Consider the following 14,865-nt stretch of genomic DNA (forward strand, 5'->3'; position numbering starts at 1 on the left):
AAAAAAAAAGTAACAGCCTGGTGGAACTAACCTTCTTGGATGTTTAACAGACATGCCTTTAGGCCTATACTAATTTGATCTGAGGGCCATAAAGGACAGCTTTTGCTCCTTGCCCTCCTAGGTCGACTAGTTCCAGGGCACTATGAGCATCTCTCAAAATGTCCTATAATGGTGGTGGGTCACCTGTCCTCTTGATCAAGGAGGCTGAGGAGACCCCACCAGATGGACTTGAACCAGTGTCCAATCTATAAAGAGGAGGATCAACATAGAGGAATCTTTTCCTCCATGCTTCCAAGGGACGCCAACCATGGTCAAGCAGGACCTTTGACATCTCTCCATAGCTGGAAATGGTAAAAGAAAGAAGCCAGGGGCTCGTCTGAAGCCCGTGTGACCCCTGAGGAACAGATCCTCAAACGACCTTAAGAGTAAAAATCTGGACCAACTGTATGGCCTTAAACACCCTAAAGGAACATATAACCAAAGATTAAATGGGTAAACATAATTTTGTAAGAGTCCATATGTATAGTTAAAGGCTACATAACAACAATGCCAGACAAGCGATATCTTCTTTTGAGTTGATGGCCAGGGTGGCCAAAGGGATTCCCAGATAGTAACCCAGCACAGAACTGGGAAAATGGACAGCAGACCCCAATCTTATCCAAAGGAATATAGACAACTGGTTACCACTAGATGAAGAACAGCTGACCTGCCTAAAACAAAGACCTCTTGATAGGCTGATTAGATTCACCGGAAGGGCAAGTAGTGGGGAATGGCTGGGGGTGTCAACAACACAGCAGACATTAGCAGGGATATCAGAGTATAAGGGCTTTAGTGGAGGGAGGGTGGCTATGGGAGTGTGCTACCTGGGAAGTGGGTGTATAAATAAATAAAAAAGAAAAAAATTCTTCAAAGCATTAAAAATTTGCTCCTTAATAATTAGTAGCTGTGAAAAACATTACCGTTGAAATCTACCTGATGACTTTATATCCATACTCAGATGCCAAGGAGCTCAGAAAGTGACTATGACTAGTAATAATCAGATATAGAGAGATTAGAAACACATCTGCAAACATCTACGGGCTAGTTGCACTAAAAATGAACTTAACTGGACTGGAGAGATGGCTCAGTGGTTAAGAATACTGGTTGCTCCTGCAGCAAAGTTTAAAACCTCATTTAATTTTATGCCTTACAGGGTTTATTCAGAGTACAATATTGTATAATTGTATCAATTCAATTGTAAACCTAATTTTGAAAGAGATGCATCTTAGATCTGGAAATTTTTGTTGAATATTTCAATGCTGTTGTAATGAAATGCCTCTTCTAATTATATGGTTATTAAATAAATAATTTTTAAAAAACCAACAATAAACCAACCCTGTACCACGTTTACTGAGAAAAAAGAAAAATGCAAAAATATTATTTCTAATTCTTGTGTGTGAGAGTATGTTATGTGTGCATGTGTGTCATGGACAAAAAAAAAAATCAGAAAGATCACAAAAAATAATTTAATGATGAAACTGAATAAATTGTAAGAAGAGGAACAAGATGGGAAGAAATAATCAGAGTAGAAATTAATGAAATAAAATAAGGCAACACAAAGAAACAACAAATCTGAGTGCTGGTTCTTTGAAAAAATGAATAAGATCAACAGACCCCTACCTAGCTCAATTAACTGAAAGAAAGAAATCTAAGTTAATAGAATCAGAGATGAAAAGGGAAACATTAAATCAGACACCAAAATAATCCAGACACTATAAGGGAATTCTTTTAAAATCTATGTTAGAAATAAAACAAATAGAAATTTATGAATTTCTAGATTGATCAGAGCCACAAAAGTTAAGCCAAGAAGAGATCAGCAACTTAAACAGAACAATAACATATAAGATTGAAAGTGTTATGAAACTTAACTAAAAAAGCCCAGGCCCAGGTGGATCCGCAGCAGATTTCTACCAGACCATCAAACAAGAACTATAATCAATACTTCTTAAATTATTTAAAAACAAAAAGAGACAGAAGGAATACTCCAAAACTCATTTTTAAAATATTTTATTTATTATTTTTATTTTATGTGTGTGAATGTATTGCCTGCATGCATGTGAGTGCACCTGTGCAATGCAATGCCTCAGAGATCAGAAGAGGGCTTCAGATTCTCCTGGAACTGGAGCTAAGGATGGTTCATAGGTGCCACGTGGGTGCTGGTAATCGAACCCAGGTCCTCTTGCAAGAGGAGTCAGTGCTTTTAACTACTGAGCCATCTCTCCAACCCCCTCCAAAACTCTTTTCAAAAAAAATTATTTTTATTTTATTTTATGTGTATGAGTTTATTGCTAGCATGACTTTAAGCACACCCATGCAATGCAATGCTTGTGGAGGTCAGAAGAGGGCTTTGGATACCCTGGAACTGGAGTTACAGATGGTTGTTAGTTACGCAGCATGCTGGAACACAAATCAAGTCCTCAACAAGAGAATCTTTGAAATTTAACTCCTCCATCTTTGAAAGAAATGCACTCCAGTGGAGTATTTGCAGGAAGTCTTCTTTTTGGCTTCTCTTTCATCTCTCTCCATCCTCTTCTCCCTAGAACCTCTGGTGAAAGAAGTCAACCCTACTTTAAGTTTAGGATAGGCTCACTTTCTGTATGTTTAGAAAAACAGTCGGGGAGGGTGAGTGTACTTAGACAGTGGAAGAACCAGAAACAGAATTCCTCAGTGTCCAGTGGGTAGAAGCCTGGTAGAGTTGGATCTTTAGTGGACTGACTGGGCCATAAAACCCCCCACCATGTGTTTAAGAACAATGCCTGGATTTATATTTAACATATGGTATGAAATTGTGTTTGCCTAGGAATGTGGCAGACTTACTGTTTTCTCTAAGATCTATGACTTTCCAGCCATTTGTATTGGCTATGTTTCCAGTGCCACACATGCGTTCCCTGCAGTTTAGTGGACTAAAGTCCAATTATGCAGCTGCTGATTACCCCCAAGCTAAAAGTGCCACTGTTGCATTAATATAGCTTACCGTGCCAATCATTGTTACAGTTTTTAGGCCCTAAATCTGGTGTTCGAACACTGACTGATTTTCTCCCTTAGCAGCTTGATAGTATCCTCCAGAACTATGAGAGCTAGTCTTCAGGGAAGAGGCTTCCAGGTCAGCTCCACCTCCAATACTCCAAGTCCTGTGTCCAAAGTATGTTTTATCTTCAGCAATAGGGTCTTACCTTCAAGTTCCGGCACCAGTCACTACTCATCAAAGAAGAATTTTTTGCAACAAACAGAGACTATCACAGAGTTCCCCAACTGGTCATACACAGAGATTAAATATCTGTGAAATGTCCAACCCTAAGTAGCAATGGAACCTCTACACTAAAGCTCACAGAACATAGTGGAGAAAATATTAATGCATCTCTCAATTCTCATCCACAAAGGTTCCACTTGCAACAGAGGACAACGAATGCAATTTGCCTTAGGCATCCATACATGACACTGAGTTCAGTAAGCCCCTTAATCCTTAAGCCCCTTAAGCCTTGCCCATCGCTCTCTTGCAAGGAAAGGCCTGTGTAAGGCCTGTGGCAGTGTCCACACAAGTGAGAGCATATTTTAAAGCCCTAACTGACTGGCAGGGGTCCTCTATAATCTACTTCCTGGTCTCTCACAGGGGAAGCTGCCTTGTGCACGTGTCCCATCATGGCATCCATCCTTCAGGGCCAAAACCGGGAACACGCCTCACAGGCCATCCTTGTTGGATGTCAGTATATTTTACCAGAATACCAGCAACTTTGGCAATTCACCATCCCATGTTGTCTCCTCTGTGGCCAGGCTTGATATGAATCCAGTGAGCTGCTTCTAGGGGAACCTGAGAGCAGACAACCCTCACCTTGGTAAGGGCATCAGCTTCCTGATTCCTGGAGGGTCTCACCAGGAGGTGGGCAGCCACATGGGAAACTACCAGGGGCACTAGCTTCTGCTGCATTTTATTATATATGTCCTTCCACATTTGTTGTCCCAGTAGTTGCTGTCCCATCAGCTGCCAGTTTTCTTTCTCCCACTAGGCCATCCATAAGGTTAAGTTTGATCACAGCCCAACTGATAGTACAAATTGTTACTGACCAATGCTCCCTCATTATTACTATCCATACAACTCTTAATTCAGCCCATTGGCTGCTTTCTCCTCCTCTCTCTAACCACATAGTGTCAGTGTTCATCTGTATTGCCACTGCTACCCATTCTTGTCTGGCACCCTTGCTAGTGCTATCAGTATACCAGGCATCAGCCAGAATTGGCAGAGTCCCTTCTACCACTCAGTCAGGTATTGCTGGAGGGTCAATTATAGGAGGTGAAGGGAGAGGCTCTGTGCCTTGAAATGACACCACTACTAGTACTACTTGCATGGCATTGGTGATCGGGCTTCTTGACACCACCTCTTGCTGTTGCAAATATGCATGCCATCTTTGCAGCATTTGGTTTTCTGCCACCCCTGACGGGCTTGGTAGCAGCCCCTCCATCCATCCTTTTATGGGATATGCAGATTTTACAGTAATGGGGTTGGGGCCTGTAATGGATTCGACCTGTTGCAATGCTTTGTAGTCAGCCAGCAGTTGCTGTTCTAGAGCTATGTACCAGGACTCTGTCTCTTTCGATGGCTGGGACCAGAACCCATTGGTACTGTCTATTCCAGTTGTTGTTGCCACAAGCCCCACTCATAACCCTAAGGGCTCCTGGTGACTTCCAAGAGGAAGAGAAACTGAGGTATTGGGGCACATAGCTGTTTAGCTTGCCTATCTAGTACCTTGGCTTGTGCAAAAGCCTCTTGGGCCTTTCCATCCCAATCCCAGGTAGCACCTCTCCTTATTAGATTATACAGGGGATGGGTGACCTGAGGAAGGTGAGGTATAAATATTTGCCAATACCTTAGAAGTCCCCAAAATACCTGTAACTGCTTAGCGTTTATTGGTAGGGGTTGTTGTAAGATTTTTTTTTTCAACCACCACAAGGGGCATCATGTGAGTTCTACCGGACCATAAAACTCAAATTTTACCACTGTAACAGTCCCTTGTAGCTTTTGTGGGTTGATTTCCCATTCTCGCTCCTTCAGGTACACTTGCATGTTCTCCAAATGAGCTTCCAAATCTGTAAGGCACTCGGAAGTTAGCGTTATGTAGTGGAAACTCCTTACAGAAGGAGGGCAGTGTAACAGGGCCAGGTCCCAGGCCACCATCCCATGACAAACCGTGGGGCTGTGGAGGTAACCTTGGGAAAGTACTCTGAAAGCCCATTGTCATCTGTCCATTCCATATGAATGCAAATTGATCTTGGGATTCAGCAGCTAGGGGAATACTAAAGAATGCATAGGCAAGGTCCACCACAGTGTGAAAGGACCCCATTTCCTGCACCAGCTGATCAGTTCACAGTGCAATGTTGGGCACCATTGCATGAATGGGAGGCAGCACCTTATTCAACTCCCAGTAACCTACAGTCATTCTCCAGGAGCCATCTGGCTTCCTGATAGGCCAAACGGGGTTATTGAAAGGGCTCTGGGCTGGGTGGATAACCTCTATTCACTCCTGGATGGTTTCAGAAAGTTCATTCCGACCCCTTGGCAGTCAATACTGAATATTTACCACCCTCCCTGGGGTGGGCAATTTGACTGGCTCCCGTATTGCCTACCCCAAGTAACTTCCTTTGCCGTTTGCACCCTCAGCCAAAATTCTCCCACAGTAGTATCTAGGGTTTGATCCAGTAGGGCATCCACCCCTAAAAATGTTCTCTCGATGGGGAGAGACACACATCTTGAACTCCTGGGGGACCAGATATTGCCCAGTCCTCGAATGAGTCAAGTCCACTTTACTTGTGTGGTTTTTACCCCCATACCCATCCACTGCTATCCACTGGCCCTGATGTTTTTGGTGATTGTAGTGAATTAATGTACACTTTGCTCTAGTATCCAAGGCCCAGGTATATTAGTGGGTGACCAATAAATCCTCAATTCTGCATGTGGCCTCTGGTCACCAAGCATGGCCGTTACCTGTGAGCAGCCTTGGCCACCCCTTCAAGGCAGTGTTTGGGGTGTCCCATCCAATGACACTGCCTTCCTTTGGAGCAGGGGGTGCAGCTGTAGTTATCTGCAACTCCTGGTCCCCAGTTTCTCTTACTTCTATGGTGAATTGCTGGTCAGGTCTTAAAGCTCTGCATAGGTTCACCAGCACATCGTTTGGATGTCCATCAATCTTGTCCCTAGTAACTCCTGCTCTCTGCACATCCATCCACATCTGTGCTCAGGAGACATGGAGGGGCCCCTTTGCTGAGTTCTGGCCCTTTTCTCTTGTGTCTACATGTTTTAGCACCTTTTGAACGCTGTTTATATTTTGGTCTAAATCATTTAAATCTGCCAGAACCTCACCAGCCTCATACAGGTTATGCCCAACCATGGGGTTTAACACTGCCACCAAAGCTCCATACCAGTCTTGTGAGCCTTGCTGAATCAGTTTTTCTTACATCTCCTGTAAACACAGTCCTGTCTGGGCCAGTGAACTGGGCCCAAACACAGCTTCCCTCATACCCAGTTCCCTCAACAGAGCCTGTCTTTCTTCAGTGGTTTTCTAGTCTCTAGTATTCATGGGATCTCAGCTGGAGATACCCATGTATCCTGAATGGCTCCTATAAGCCAATCCATCATGGACTGGTTTCCTTCATATTGCCTTAAACTGTGAAGCCTTTGTCTCAAAGAGGGATGAGTGGTTATGTTGCTTAACTTTTCTGCTTCTGTAGAGCTTAAAATGATCCCATATGCCCCCATGTCCCATAGCCTCACAAACCAGTTGGCCAAAGGCTCCTTCAAAGCTTGTTTAAATGTCTTTCCAAGTTCTAATAATTCTGGTGCTGAGTATTCTCTGCTTACCATGGTCTCCTGCACTGGGGTATTGTTAACACCTCCATCTGCATGTTGGACCATGGATTTTCACTTTCTTTGAATTAAAATTTGGACCTGAGGAGCATCTCCCACTATCTCTAGGCAACTTCCTTCTTCTTCACTACCCAACTCTTCCCAGGGTATACAGGTTTTAGGATCCCAGCATGGGCCTTTTATTATCATTCTGATCTGGGCTTTTTTCCCTTTTGACCTCCTAGACATAAAAAATGGCATGCCAACACCTATGTCTCCTTTTCTTTCTTATCTAATTTGCTGGCAATGTCAGAGGCCAGTACTGAAGAGACCAACCTCATATCCCTCTCCCACTCTAACTCTTCTCTAACACCTTCATTTTCCCTTCTGGCTAAGGCCTCCACTTGGGACAGATTTCTTATTATTAATAGTAGTGCCCAAGCCGTCTCTGTAGCTGCTTTTTTGACATTTCTGTCCCTGGTGTGCTACTCGCAGAGCTTTGAGAATCTCTGTCAGACCTTCTGCTGTTTTCAGGGCACATCCATACTCATGTGGTGGCCCCCACCAATCAAGCAGGTGTCCAATTCCATACCATCTACAAGATGGCTGCCATCCCAGATTTCTCCCATCAAATTCAACTGCTAATAAGGCTTCACCCTAGTTACATATCTCATTGCCCACTGCATTAACCATGCCACTACAGCCACCCCCAACCAAGTCTATGGGAATGGCCCACAGGTTAACATTTCATCCACCAACACTCTCCCCTTACCCCACATTATTTCGGTTGTTGGTCTCTTTCTCCATATCAGGGACATCATCAATGCTCTTCCAAAACCCATTCTCAGTTTCATACTATCCTGTTCATGACACCAATTGTTAGTTAAATTCACTGCAGGGAGGCACATGTGGCATCCAATCCCCTCCTCCCACAATCCTTGCAACAATCTGAGAAAAGAATCTTCCAAACCCCAGTTTGAAGATTCATAACAAGTTTATTGGACTTGCTAACTGAGCTTTGGGTGTGAGTTTAGGTACAGAAGAGTGGGCACTCCCCCATTCATGGCTGTGTTTGAAAGTCCACACCAAAACATAAATCTTATGGTTCTGGACAGCCTCACAAAATGTCAAGAGATTGGCCTCATGGTTTTCCCAGCTTTTATACCCTTAGCCCATCCCTGAAAGCAGCTATGGTCTACTGACTGGCTGGAAGAGTTAAGGGGAGTGACTCTTTTGCAGAGCATGGGAAAGAGGCAGGTCCATGGCTTGTCATCACAGGGTCAGAGAAACATCTGGATAAGAGTAGGTAAGTGTAACTGTGTTGTGCAATTCCCACGGAGGACATAATAGGCTGTCAGATCCCCTGGAACTGAAGTTACAGACAGTTGTTAGCTGCCATGTGGGTGCTGGGATTTGAACCCTGGTCTTCTGCAAGAACCAACAGTGTTCTTAACTACTGATCCATCTTTCCAGCCCTGCATTCTTCAATTCTTTTATGAATGAGAATAAGAACCCTCTATGGGACCCTTTTTCCCCCATTTCAGTGCGGCCCAAAACTATGGACATATGGTGTCTTACTTTAATTAAGAGACAAAACGACCTACAGTAAGAGTATGTGAAAGTGTGTAGCCCAGAAAGCATTCATTCTTCCATAAAGCATGAACGGTGGGTGAATGCCAGGCACTCTGGGAAGAGGGGAGAGCTTAGCTGCTGGCAGAGTTAGCAGAAGTGAGATTAGAAGACAGAGAGGGCCAAGCCTGTGCCTGTGTGGCTGCTAGGGTGAACTGTGGAGGTATCCTGCAGGGTGTTTAGACCATGGGGTGAGACTGCAGGCCCATGGGGTGTGGGAAAAACTAACATGGACCGTGGGCAGGACTTGAATAACAAGTGAGTTATGAAAAGCCATATTTTTGTAAGTAGCTTTCTCTCTGTCATAGAAACCAAGTGAAAAACAGGATAAATATATGTCATATCAGTTTGTCGAACTTTGTTGGGACCACAAGACCCTGAGAGCATGAGGGAAGGTCAAACAGAGAGAAGGGGAAAATTTAGTGTAAACGAATTGGCATAGTCAGGCAGGATGGCACTGGAAATGACAAACCGCAGGAGTTGGGGAAAAACAAGGCAGCTAGTGGTGGAGCTGATGTGTCTCACACAATGGATCATAAAATAAGTAATTAATAATTAGTAATAATTAATAAGTAATTAGAAAGATGCAAGTCACATAGATGCTGACAGACTCAAAGGGAAAAAAAATCCCAGGACCACAGCTATGTTGTAAATGTGGGGAAATAGCTCAGTTGCTTAAAAAAATGGACTCCACCTCCATGTGGATTTGAAAACTAAAAGATTTTAGAGATCCTGGAAAAAAATCTTACAAACTAGAGAGGAACTCAAAGATCAGGCATGGGCACTTTGCATAATAAAATATTTTCCCAAAGCAGGGGAAGCAAAAAGGCTAGGGACGAACTGGCAGATTCAGTTTCAACCTCAGAGCTTGAAAGTGAAAAAAATAAAATGGAACATTTTAACTTGTGTAAGGTTAGGGGACCAGGGATCCAAGGACTCAAGAAAAAAAAGACAGATAGTAGTGAATAAAGAAGTGACCTAAAAATAAAAGTAGCTAAAGCTGCCCATCAGATTCAGTCTTTGTTACAAAAAGAGAAAAAAGCTAAGAGTAATGTAGCTTGGAAATACTCCACAATGGAGCTGTTAAAACTATGAAAGACTTACAAGCAAGAAAAAAGCCCCTCAGTACATGGCTCCTGAGTGTATGGGGCATGGGAGCCATGAGGGTATGGGACATGGGAGAAAATAACATCAGCCTAAGTCCTTCAGAAGCTTCACAGCTGAGTTATATAACTAACTATCCATTCTTGTGGCATAGGCTGTTCAACCTAGGTCAATGCAGGGGGAAGCTGTCCTTAATGGGGTGGCAGATGCAAGGTATAAAAGATGCATGGTCATTGCCAGTGAAAACTACCATAATTAACAGGGGATAGAGGACTATAAAGGAGGGAGAGGCATTACTGAGGAAAGAGGTATGAGAAAAGCAATATTTGAGGCCAGTTCACTGGGCCAGATAAGACTGTGTTCACCAGAGAGAAAAAGGATAGCTTAATTCAACTGGGACCTCAAGAATGGTATAGAGCTTTAATGGTTTTGCTAAGCCCTTTAATGGGACATGGTCTTTGTAAAGTGAGAGAGGCTTTAGCAGATCTAAGTGACTCTGACCAGTGTGTAAAACGTGTCTGTAGAATAACAAAACAACCTACCCAAGATGTAAACTGACCAGATAGAAGAAATGGTCTGTTTGGGTTACTCGAGGACAAATGTGGCAGGATTTATGTTGAGCCCAAATTCCCAAAGAAAACATTGAGGGAAAACCAAATTCAGTACTAAGGAGTTTCTGGAAGGCTTCTGTAAACTGGAAGAAGAATTTAGAAAAGACATTCATAGGATAAAAGTTCCAGGGGTGGTTAAGAATCCCCAAAGATTAAATAATGGGCATTTCTCTCCTAAAAAAGGCTATGCTAGGGGTGGAGGCAGTTTTTTCCACCAGGGCCTCCCCCAGCAGCCAGGTATGGCCAATGGAGAGAAAAGAGATATGGCTACAGTCAGGAAGCAGACCCAGGGCCTGCCTGACTCAGGGAATCAATAGGTGCAGTGGGAACAAGAGAAATCCCCTGCCTCCTTAGCCTGGTGTAGGCTCAGGCAACTGGAGCCAGCACCTGTGAAGTGTATCAATGATAAAAGAATACAAAGAAACTCCATGTAAGGTCCTAAGAATGCAAAATGACACCAAAAGGATAACTAAAAATAGTGAAAAACTAACCAAATTAATGCATTTTACTAATGCTATGGTATCTGACAAAGATCTATGGAAAAGCAGTTAATATGAATGGATAAAACCTTTCCATTCTGTGTTAGACCTTGTCTATGATTGATTTAATATATGATGTTAATCTTTGAGTGTTTTACAGCTGTGAAACCCATTTTAAATATACCTGAAGAAAGAAAGGCCAGCTATAGCTGTACGATTCTTGGGAATTTTGTGGCTGGGTAAGATAAAAATAGAGGCTCCCCAAACTATGCAATTGTTAAGAAAACCTAAAGTACCAGGGGTGGATTGCTCCCCCCATGAGCTGTTGGTCAGAGAGAGATCCTAGAGGTCCTCAAATTCACCAAGGCTATTGCCACTAATGTCAGTTGAACACTAGAAAGGTATGTAAGGCCGTGTTGCTCAAGACTCTGCATGATGTGAGCACAGGAGAAGAAGAGATGGAGCTGAGTCTAAGCCTAAAACACCATGTCACTGGATGGATGGCTTTCATAGTGCAAGAAGGCATTATGCAGATGGTTGGGGAAGGAAGGATCCCGTATGATTCTACTCAACAATGGACCATGCGTGCTGAACACTATTGATATAGCAAGCAATGCCTGCTAGTGCAGTAACGGCTCTACTAACAGACGTACAACTGAGAAATTTCTAATTGGACAGGGCCCACTCCTAGGGGTGGAACACACATCTAGTACTGAAAATGAGGCCAATTCCCCATGTCAAGGAAAGCTTCAGGCCCCAGCAGGGAAAGAGCTGCAAGTATACTGTTTAATGAATATTGTACACCTACTGGGATATCTATTTGTATTCACATTTATGTTTGTTTAGATGTGTCTACTTAATTACATTTGTCTTCATAGTAGAGGCAAAACTGCTGAGCTATATCAGTGGCCACATCTTGAAGATGAATGATGAGGAGCTCCACTGGTCTTACAAAGTTCCCCACCATCCTGAAGCAGCTGTCTTGACTGAGCAATGGAACAACCTCTTAAAGACAGTTACAAAGGGTGGAAAGATGGCTCAGTAGTTAAAAATACTGGTTGCTCTTGCAGAAGACCAGGGTTCGAATCCCATGGCTTAGAAGTTTTGGTTCCAGAGGAGGAAGTGCTTCTGGCGGGAGACACAACAAACATTCCTTTGAACTGGAAGGCAAGACTTCTACCTGGCCACTTCGGGCTTCTGATGTCCTTAAGTCAACAGGCTAAGAAAAGAATAACAGTATTAGGAGGGGTGATTGGCCCAGACTATCAGGGGGAAATTGGGCTGGTTCTGCACAGTGGATGTAACAAAGATTATATCTGGAAGGCAGGAGATTCCTTAGGGTGACTTTTGGTGTTACCATGTCCTGTGATTAAGGTCAATGGGAAACTGCAACAGCACAATCCAGACAGGATGAAAAATGGCCCAGATCCTTCAAATATGGAAGTATGGGTCACTCCTCCAGGGAAAGAGCCAAGACTTCCAGGATGCTTGCTGATGGTGGAGGAAATATAGAATGGGTAGTAGAGGAAGGTAGCTACAAATCTCAACTTAGGCCATGTGACTAGTTTCAGAGAAGTAGATTGTAATTGACATGAGTATTTTTGTCCTATTTTGTTAAGATTAGGCTTGTGCATATATACACTTATGTTAAGCAGATACTTGTGTTGTTCTTTTTTGAATGTTTAATTGAGATAAGTGTTAAAAGTCTCAGTGTTGTGAACCTGTATGATCACATTGGGTTATGCGATACTAAAGGACTAAGCATTCCTCAAAGACCTTATCACCTACTCTAAGATATATAATGCATTGGTCATTGTATGATGGGATAGTCATATTGTGTCAGGTGAAGTTATGACCTCACCATTGTTTTCATTTGGAAATTAAACATGACATAGAGAGATGCTCTTGGGTATCAAGTTGACAAGGGGTGGACTTCTGATGGCTAATCCTGGGTGTCAACTTGAATGGATCTGGAATTAACTGAAATGAGAGAGATCTTGATTGGATCATCTGCAGCTGGAAGACACACCCTAAAATTGTATGTTATCTTCTGATGTAAGCCCATAGAAAAGGCCATGGCAGAGGAGAATGGTTGTTTTTTGCCACTTGCCTTTTATTTCACTGGTGAGTTCATCTTGCTGCTGTACATTGAAGACTAGCCAATCTTTTGGAATTCATCAGACCTTGAGCACCAGATTGGGACTACTGAGATATCCAGCCTCATGGTGGTGAGAATGGAAGAGAGATAGAGAGCCAAACATGTGATGAGCTAGGATCAGGAAGTGTGCAGCTGCCAGGGCTTAAGGCAGAGGTGTCCTGCAGGGCATTTAGACCATGGGGTGAGACTGCACACACATGGGGCATGGGAGAAAGCTGACAGAAACTGTGAGGGAGGAGTTGAATGACTAGTGAGTTATGAAAAGCCATCTCTTTGTAAGTTGCTCCCTCATTATCATATAAAACAAGCAAACCCCAAGATAAATATGTGTTATGCCAGTTTGTCAACCCATGTCAGGATCATGAGACCCCGAGAGAGTGAGGGCACGTCAAACAGAGATCTGGAAGGGGAAAATTTAGTGCAATAAGGTGCTTTGCAGACAATGATAGACTAGCATGATCCCTTGAAATGTTCTGGAAAAAAAATCATTTTGTACCCTTTGTATGTTCAGAATTAGTATTATCAGAAACCCTCAAAAATAAGATAAAATAAAATTTAAAAATAGGGTTATTGAAATGGGAGGTGGGAGGGAGGCTTATACAGGGAATCTTGGGGATAAAGTAAAGAAGGAGCTCAAGAGAGATTGGACCATAGGTGACAGGTATTATCAAGAGAGAAATGGGGAAAATGGGGACACTTTAAATCAGAAAACCATGGCAGAAGGGTTAGACAGTGAGAGGAGAGACAGAGGCAGAGAGAGAGAGAGAGAGAGAGAGAGAGAGAGAGAAGAGAGATAAATAATAGTTAGATTTTAAAAACCAGAAGGAGCCATACTAGTCCAACAACCTATGGACAAATTATACATACATTTTCTTTACATGAGACAATGTGTATAGCTAAAGGCTACATAACAAGAAACAGTGTTATACCTTTTCTTTCAGTTGTTGGCCAGGGCAGTCCAAGAGACTCCCAAATTATTTAGGCTATTGCCACAGCACTTGATGTCCTCCCAGAACTTGAAGGTAAGACCCTACTGCTGAAGTCAGAACATACTTTGGACACAGGATTTGGAGCAATAGAGTTGCAACTGACCTGAAACCACTTCTCCTAAAGGCTAGCTCTCATAACTTTGGAAAGTGCTATGAAGGTGTCAAGGGAAAACATCAATAGATGATCCAACACCAGCTTCAAAATCAAATAATAATATCTATGACCAGCAATGCATATGTCATTGGTGTAGTTGTGGCACTCTTATCTTGGAGGCAATCAACAGCTACCTAATTTGACCAAACCCCCACTCAAAGGGAGGAAACTCAAGTGTGGTAATATAAACATAGCCTAATACATACGACTGGATTGGCCACAGATCTTAGAGAAATCTCCAAGACTGTCGCATCACTAGACTAATGTGATTTCTTAGTATGTGAAAAATACGTATCTTTATATTTACAGACAAATATCCCAGTAACCACTCATCAAATAACCTCATTTAGTACCTCATTGTGTACCAAATACCACAACTGGTCACACATGGACATTGCCCAAGCTTAAGGGACACATCTACAATGCAACCTTTATAACATAGGCTCATGGAACATAGAACAGGGATAATGAAGAGGACACAAATGAATCTCTCAGTTCTCAAGAATGAAGCTTCCTCATACAGCAGAGGGTCAGGAACACAAAATGTCACAAATAGCCAAATTTTGGAGACCAAGAGTCTGCTGAATGCTGGTTCTTGAACATGATTACTTTATTAAATGTGCTGGATAGTTTTGGTGTCAACATGACACACTTGGGTTGAGGGAGCCTCAATTGGGGAATTGCCTTCATTGGACTGGCCTGTGGCCATGTCCATGGGGCACATTCTTGATTGTTGAGTGATGTGAGAGGGCCCAGGGCACTGGGGGTGGTGCCGTCTCTGGGCAGGTGGGCCTGTGTTGCATAAGAAAGCAGGCTGAGCAGTGGCAAGGGGAGCAAGCCAGTAAGCAATGTTCCTCCATGGCCTCT

The sequence above is a fragment of the Nannospalax galili genome, unplaced genomic scaffold, assembly GCF_000622305.1.
Source record: "Nannospalax galili isolate Female #2095 unplaced genomic scaffold, S.galili_v1.0 scaffold633, whole genome shotgun sequence".
Classification (NCBI taxonomy): Eukaryota; Metazoa; Chordata; class Mammalia; order Rodentia; family Spalacidae; genus Nannospalax; species Nannospalax galili.